This window comes from Siniperca chuatsi, linkage group LG24, assembly GCF_020085105.1.
Source record: "Siniperca chuatsi isolate FFG_IHB_CAS linkage group LG24, ASM2008510v1, whole genome shotgun sequence".
Taxonomy (NCBI): Eukaryota; Metazoa; Chordata; class Actinopteri; order Centrarchiformes; family Sinipercidae; genus Siniperca; species Siniperca chuatsi.
Genome location: NC_058065.1, coordinates 12,743,746 through 12,752,961, shown reverse-complemented (window position 1 = coordinate 12,752,961; position 9,216 = coordinate 12,743,746).

The window sequence follows — 9,216 nt, the reverse complement described above, 5'->3', positions numbered from 1 at the left end:
CATTGCTATGACAGGGACTCTTGATTGCTGTTTTAGAAGAGATTTCCATTGTCAGAAATACTAATTAGTGTCATCCAGGTAAAAAAAAAACAGTAACACTTTTCACAATTTGTAGCCATCCAAGGATTGGGTATTATTTCTACATTTATTTGAAACATCTCACTCACTCACTGGGATGGAGTCCAGTACAGTAATGTGTGTGCTCTCACCCCTAGAGGGAGCTCCAACTCTATGAGTTTTACAATTAGAGGTGGTTTCCACATTTATTTGTCCTTCAGTGAGTGTGTGTGTACTCACTTAATGGCAGTGTGCTTCAGAAAAATACAGTAAAAGGACTGTGCTGATTTGAACTCCCTTCTACAGACACATGTACACACTGTTTTATAAAAAGGTTACATTTTTTAGACATGGGGTTGGACCCACACAGGAATACTAAGGCCTATAGCTGTACTACTTCACCATCAGAATACATTGAGGTGACAGTAGAGGGTGAGTTTAAAGGACAGAGCTCTTGCTTTCAGTGCAACTTAAAAACGAAAAATTTCATTGAGCTCATGTAATTATATTTTTGCGCATTTGTACAGGTTGATACCTGGAATATATGCTTCAAAGGAAGCAATACTATAGTCACGTACTGTATTTAATTAAAGCCACAGCAATGATATACATTTAATAGACAAGTAATAGACAGTGTAATAATAGTAACAGAAATATGTGTGAGAGAGAGACTGTATGTTTGATGTGTGTGAAGAGACAGAGAAAGAGGAAATGAAGAGATACGGTACAGCAGCATATTCCTTTTACAGTCAGTTTGTATAATTCATTCCCCCAGCAGTCAGCAGCTACCATTTCCAGTGAAAAAAAATATTGTATCTATCATTGTTCCTTTTACAGTTCGCTTCACCGTAAAGCTTTTACCCCATGAATGTACAGATAGGTGCTTTTATTCTTTTCTCCATCCTGATTGAAAAACAAGGTGAAACACTTACAATGACCCGACCATCCTCAAAAAAATTAAATAAAATAGGGACAGAACGAAAACAAGAGGTCATTTGTGAGACAGAATCGGTCTCTATTGCTGTCTCTGTACTCCACCGGCCACTATTTACAACTCCTGGGACAAACCAACAATAACCTACAGCAACAGACGTGACTTCTAACAGCATCCTTTTTTTCTGTCCACCTCTCTCCCTCGAACACACTCCATCCCTGGCGTATACTTGCAGTTACCCCTCTCCTTCGCGTCAGCTTTTCACTTCACACCTCTCACTGAATTACTACCTGCAACTTCCTGGGAAATTGTGTTGCGGTTTTGGTAGGTTTTGCCTCAGAGTAATGGCCCCTCAGAGATACTACATTCTCGCTGAAATTCTTTGACTGGCAACCCAGCAACATCTGTGAAAAGCTGAAATACATTTGGTCCGACTTTGAACGAAGTCTTTGGCGTAGTCTGTGTTTGGAATGGCGCTTTGTGGAGCTTTGAATGGCTTCAAGAAGTGAGGCATGCGAGATTTGTTTAGCCTCAAATATAAAGCACTAACTCTTGAGGCTTTTAAAAGGAATATGCCTATTTCCTAATTTTTAAAATAATTTTGAATTGAGATAGTTTCATTCATGCCTGTGTCTTCAACCAAAGAGTGAAAGGAAGTTAGGGAGGGCTTATTAACATGTGGAGGATGGTCAGGTCTCTGTGTATGACTTAACTTAAAATCACCTCAGCTGTAATGCCATGTCAGCTGTTTATCCACCATAACAACTTTGCTCGGAATAATAGCCCTGACATCTTCACTGACTATTTCTGAACTTCAGCTGAGGGTCATGCAAATGTTGAGTCTGCTCTACGCTTTGTCCTTGATGATAGAGAGACATGATGGCAGTGGCAAGGTGCCCTGAACCATTTGCAGAGCAGAACCACTGAAAGGCCTATCTAAATTAAGCGATGGCACGCTTCTACTTCTTTCAAAATTGAGTGCATTTAAGTGGGAGGCACAACCGAGCCGGCACAACACAGACATGTCTGTAAGTTGCCCGCTCAAGCGGGCTTATAATGGAGGCAGATCAGAGAAGCAGCAACAGATGAACTGAATCTGTGGTCATGGAATTGCCGCTGCTTTTACATCTATATTGAAAATCATAGCTCACAAGGTGTTCAGTGGATTTTTTGTACATATATTTCACTCCATCAAAAAGTTTCCTCAAGGCTCCAATAGCAGATACTAAATGATGTTATGCATGAGAGTTTGGAATATATTTATACATGTTCCACTAATGAACAATATCATTTAATCCAATAGGCCTACAAAGCTAAAATGCAGTAACTACATATTTGGTCTAAACTGAGTAGCTACAAAATGGAGCAAAATACCAAGCCAAACTGAGGTAAATGCACTCTGGCTTTGTATCGGTGAGGCAGCAGTTACTGCAATCTGATTTAGTGATCTAGAAGCCGCCTTCACATAGGGCCTATAGTGCACTCTTCGCCAGAGAAAGATAGCCAACTAGACAGCTAAAGCAAGAGAGCTACATCACATGAAAGCTAGCTGTTGAGCTAGCGACAGCTAGCCTTAGCTAAAACTTAAACTACGTTGCTAAAAATGTTTCCCTAGCTGTTACCTGTTCAATAACTATGAACTATGTTCTGTAAATAATCGAGATAAAGTTTATTAAACGGAATGGACAAGAAAGCTAAATGAAGACTGAATGAATGAAGTTTTTTGTAGATACAGTATTTTCTCCTCTGTATCTGCATTTTTAGGTATTATGTGGTTCTATGGCTTACTTAGATTACTTGGGGTAAAATAATCAGGCTAAAAGACATAAAATTAGAGCATTACAACCTTTTTATCTGTTACGCAGTTTTTCGGTCTGTCTGAAAACCCTTTTTCTCAACTTCACTGCTTTTATAATTACTGCTCTCTGCCTTTGCAAGGCATAGATATGAGCATTAAACAAGGTATAGTATTTATAGTAACGTAAGTATGTTTGCCTTGTGCCCCACAATATAGAACTTAAATATAGAACTACCAGATGTTCTCCGAAAGGAATTCTTTTTTCTGTTGGGTACATGTCTGGTAGAAAGACTGTAGAATCAAGGGAAGGTGTACTAAACTTAATTTCTTTTGAGCCTTTAACCTTGATTGAATTATTTATTTATTCTTTCAAGTCTACCTTCTTACGGTGTTCAAAGTGAGTGGAAAAAGAGGAAGAAAGTACTAGAAATTCAGTGGTTTCTTATTATTCAGTGACTGCATAATTTGTGCAAATAATTTGTAAAAATTTGCTACAGTCAATTTCCAAACTCCAAACCTAAAGCGATTTTGCGGTCTTGAGAAAATAAGGAGCCAGAATCTCAGTGTCATAACTCATACCCAGTGTGCTACAATTTAGAGTTTTTCTCACTCACATTGTGGTGCGAAAAGCCTGTTTTTTTCTTTGGAAATGCCAGAGTTGTCATCTCACTGCAGCTTTTTTTCACAATCTTGCGAAAATTATGAGTCACCTTTGACTGAGCTATATGGATGTGCTATGGTTTCTTTGTTTGACGCACTTCAGCTCGAGTTATTATCTGTTGAATAAAAAAGTAAAAATGTGAATGACGATGATTTTCTGTTGTCTTGTAAGCAGGCACATGTCCTTTTAAATGTCATTTACATTTTTTTTCTTGATCATACTAAACCCTCATGTGCCTATTACTCACGTACACCTTTTACTAAAAAAAACTGAATTTCTACTTTGGAATAAATTACTTCTTTGTTCTGTAGTGCCTCAGTTATTCTCTTCCTAAATTGCACTTAATAACCTTTATCACTGACGCACTTGTGTTTGCAGTGTTAATATGTTGTATTTTGAAATGTCAGTGTTCTGTAACCCTTGACATAGCCTGAATCAGTGCAAAATGTTTGTATTCTCTCTAAGTGGTGGGGTTGCAATGTTTGTGACGCTATCAGTCTCTGTTGGCTTTATAAAAGTATTACTCTATACTGGTAGCCTCTCCTAAATGGTATCAGGCCGTCAAATATGCAAAAGCTACAAATAATGTGGCAGAATTGCAAATGCAATGGGGATGTTTAAAGAGTTACGGTGGAATTTGAGTTGCCTGAATAAATGAAAACCCTGGTCTTTAGCTGTTTGGACTAAGCTCAAACCAGTCACTGTACTTTCCTATCCACAATGGATTTGGCACATTAACAAATCTCCATCTTTCATCAAGGAAATATTTCCCTCTACCATTGCATCAAAATGTCCTGGCTTCATGGCCTTAAGGCAGAGAAGCAGAGATGTGATGGAACAGATTCTCCACTCAGATGTCTTTGCGGGGAAAAGACACTATCAAATGTTTAATTCAACTTCCTGAAATGATTTAAACCTAGCCCCGATATGCCTAATCGAAGTAGCACTGGACAGAGATAAGACAGGCTCAGTTTAGGGTAAAAGATGACCTGTAGGTGTTGGCTCAATGTCAAACAACGTTGTACTCTGTGTGGGTGATCTAGTGCGATGAGTTTACCTTCAGTAAAAGCACTATTTAGATTTAATCCTACCTTTACCTTACAGGATTTACTCAAAGAACCTGATACTCAGAGATTACTGCTGGATGTTTCTTAGGCTTAACACCACATGTAAAAGTGGAGATGACTGAATAACAGGAGGATCCAAATAAGAAAAACCAACAGGCAGATGTCACAATACCCAACCACTTGACAGAGGGACTAATACTCTCTAATCTGGGTACTCTTAAGTACAATTTTATAACAAGGCCAAGGGTTTGTTTGCAAGTCTGTTTCTGTGTAAATGCTCTTGAGCTAGAATTCTCTGCTTTTGCCTGTGAAGGACGCCAAATAATAAGTACTCATACTATGTGTAAATATTGAGTGCTATATAATTGAAGCTATTGTAAAGGATTACATTGATTCTTTAAAAAAATCTGTGTCAAAGAAGACCCAGTACAAGTATTATTTGCTTGCAAACTTGTCCACCAAGTGGCACTACAGTCCCCGGAACTACTTTTGCCACGCAGGTAAGGCCTGAGTCCCATTTTGTTTTAAATTTCACATCACTTTTTCTGTTACTGTTCTTTAGTGGCTCTAATTCAGGTTATGACAGACAGGGAAATATGATTCTTATTAATATCTGGAAATGCATTTCCAAAGCTGTACTATCCAAGAATTTGAATTTGGTATACTTGTCAGTTTGATTGGCAGTGAACATGGTTGGCTACATAAAGAGCCATGCTTTCATTTCAGGTTGTGAGGGGTGTGCACTGTAGCATTAAATAGGCCACCGACACAAAATAGGGATCACATAAATCCCCCTGACACTTCTGCAGACGGAAATACAAATGTTTATTTTTGATGGGGAAAAAAACAAACGGCAAATAAAATAATTTTTGAGAGTGGGCAGGCCTTACCTTGGGTTGGGTATTTCTGGAGCCTGGATGAAAAAACAGTGACTTGAGTCGAGAATTGACTACAGATCCAGCAGCTTTCAAGGTTGTATCACTGGATTTCATGATTAAAAGTTTCTTAGTATCTCATTCAGTTAATTTAACGTTCACTATTCCAGGCCCTCATGGTCAGACATAAGAGAATTTACATTAAGCCATCTGCATTTCTTGATTTCAGTTGTGCATCTTTATCAAATTTCTGTGAACATATTTTCTATTTAAGGTAGAGCTTTACAAGATGTCGGGGTCAAGACCCAAATCATTGTTGCTTGCAGGCATGTGCAGTAGATCCTGCTACCTTATTAGAGAATTTCCACTTCTCTTAACATCATATGTGTCAATATTCTGGTGAAATTTGCAGGTTTGTCAAAATATCTGCACCGTACACCCCTGAGGCAATTTGCTATCTATTTCCTATATTTAGCAAATCAAGCGATTGTGATTCAGAGCTGGCCTTGTGCTATCCTTTAAACATTTTATTAAGACAGAGAAGAGAGCGACAGGGAAGCAGAAGCACACATAAAATACTATAATAATAAACTTTATATAGCACTTTTTTTAACAGTTTTTTTTACAGACAGTTAAGCACAAATTAAATAATAAAGGCAGTAATAGAGGATAAAAGCAGCATAGAGGCAAGCTGACTTAAAATGTGTTAGTTAATCTAATTTGCGAGTCTTTGCACATGCAAAGCATTCAAAGCAACATGGTGTTAGCAAATACTTCAGTGTTCACACTTCAATATACAGCCACCTAAAAGAAACTGAGATCTGTGGTGCATCTTTTCTTGTCTAAGACAAGGACACAGAATATAAAAGCCTGTAGGGTATTTATTTCTAAATGGAATCTAAGTGCCTGAACCTGTATGTATTATCTAATAATTGATCACTACCATGTAGTGACCTCACAGATTAGGAAATTTAATAATAATAATGAAGAATAATAATCTTAATGTTGCATGACCAAATTAGCAAATTATAAAGACTATCAAACAGAATCATTGTAAAACTGTAGAAAATGGATTCAGAGCTGGAAATGAAGCAGAAGAAATACATTTAAGCAAGGATGTAATGAACAGAATCTAAATATTATAGTCCTTATGATATGAATAAGCTGTTTGAAGACAGAAGACTACAACATTTTCTGAAGAAAAATGTAGGTGTGCTCATTGCTGAAAATTTGCAGTTGAATTAGTGGTTAAAACAATAGTGCTGAAATCAGTTTCAGTTTAAGCGTCAGCACTGAATGAAGTTGAAATGTCAATTTAAGTGTAAGCACTAAGTGAAGTTAAAGTGAAAGTGCTGAAATGATTTAAAGATTTAGTTGAAGTTCAAGCACTGAGAGGAGCTGAAATGTCAGTTGGAGTGTAGGTGATAAATTGACCTGGAAGTGTCAGTTGAATTGAGTAAATTGTGTATGAACAGTGGAAGTTGTGGTGAGTTTAAAAAAAAAAAAAAAAAAAAAAAGAGACCTGAAAGAAGTTGAAATGTTAGTTGAGGAAAAAGAGATGAATGCAGTTAAAATGTCAGTTGATGAATAAGTGGTGAAAGCAGTTGCATTGTAATTTCAAGAGTAAGAGATGAAAGCAGTTGAAGTGTTACAACTGAATGCAGTTGAATTGTAATTTAAAGTGTATGAGATGAAAGAACTTGTAATGTCTGTTGAGGAGTAAGAGATATGGGAGCCGTTGAATGTCAGCTGAGGAGTAAGAGATGAAAGCAGTTGAATGTCAGTTGAGGAGTAAGAGATGAAAGCAGTTGAATGTCAGTTGAGGAGTAAGAGATGAAAGCAGTTGAATGTCAGTTGAGGAGTAAGAGATGAAAGCAGTTGAATGTCAGTTGAGGAGTAAGAGATGAAAGCAGTTGAATGTCAGTTGAGGAGTAAGAGATGAAAGCAGTTGAATGTCAGTTGAGGAGTAAGAGATGAAAGCAGTTGAATGTCAGTTGAGGAGTAAGAGATGAAAGCAGTTGAATGTCAGTTGAGGAGTAAGAGATGAAAGCAGTTGAATGTCAGTTGAGGAGTAAGAGATGAAAAGTTGAAAAGGAAGCTGGAACCGCCCCCCAAAAAGTGTCCTTACTACTACTAATAATAATGATAATAAAAGAGTGTGCTTTGCTGAAAGCTAATTATAGTTTTATTTATTTTTTGTCAAATGGCACAGTATCATTGTCATGTTTCGGTAATATGCATGACAGCTCATTTTAATTAGGGTCATTAGTGAGACTTGAACCTGCAATTCTTGCACAAAACCTGCGCCACTGGCAGGGTTAATCCTTTCAAAAGACTGGGAGGATAGGAAAAAGAAATACTGCTTTTATATCACACTTGGTGTGAAAGCCCTGCTTTTAGTGCTATTGTAGTATAAGATAATTATAAACCCTAAGTGGTCTTAACATCGGTGGAGTTCTTTCAATTAAAGGCAACCCTCAGTAACTGAAGTTGACTCATACACTGTTCAGCCACATGACTTGAACACTCACACATGTTCACGGTAATACCCAAGAGAGCTATTGCCACTTAAGGACTCAAATCGCTCCAGTGAAAAGCCTAGAGGGAAGTATTACTTTCAACAACAGTTACCAATGAATGGGTGCTGTAGGAAAAGCTGTTTTTTATGTAATACACAAAACAACATAAGAGAATCAGAATGGTGGTTACTAGCTGCTTGTTTACTGCTAATTAGCTTAGTAACCACAGTGAAGTAAGCTTTACAGGCTCCAAGCTATCGATGCAATTACTGAGCTAGAAAACCCCATTGTAGCCAACAGTATTCCCACTGACTGTTTGTAATACTACAACACTGTTACTTTTCTTTTTTTTTTTACAATCTTTTTTCATTCTTATTTGATTTCATTGTATGCAGGTTAGTTCCTTTAAGATTGCCCTCGCTTTCTATGGAGACCTGGTCAAGACAAGAACATTGAGAGAAAACAGGGTAGTCAGTGGTTTTGAGACAATTGGCTGGATCAAAACATCAACAGTTTCCAGTTTCATCATCACTTGTCCTAACAGCTGAATAAAACTCAAAATTGTAAATTGTTCTTGAAGCTCAAAATAATTTTCCTTGGCTTGTGATGTCTCTCTAATTAGAGAATACCCAACATCTATTTCAGTCTGTTCATCCTCCTTGGTCTTCTTAACACTCACTGTACATAATTACATTCCACTGTGTACCTAAATATTACTGCCTAACAGATACCATGGGATCTGTGGAATCCTTTCAATTAAACTCTGCTTCAGATTGTATACTGTAATATCATTTACTCACCTTACACTTCATTCTTTACCACTATTGCAGACATTTGAAAGGTTCTCTAGTATGGGCACATTACTTTTGTAACCAGGCAGGGAATGTGTGGAGTTAGTCTCAAGTGGTTATACACACCACCACAGCATCTTGGAAATGTAACAACATAATTTGTGCATTTTCTGAAAATGTTTGTGATCGCTGCCAGATGTTGCTGCTTCCAGCTGCTGCTGTCGAAAAAGTATGTTTTCAAGATTAATTAAGCTTTACATAAGCAGATGAATCTCCATCACATATTCGTAGGTAAAATACAGCAAGACATTTCATTGTTTCAAAAGTCCAATGTCTGATATGTAACCACAGTACTGACTGTAATGACCATAGAATTATAGTCAGTAAAATTAATACTTTTATATTTTATATTAAATATTAAATTCAGAGTTGCTAGGCCTTTATATGTGCATGTCACCCAATTCTGGTTGCAACTGCAAGATTCAAGAGTTAAGACACTTTATGTCAAATAGGC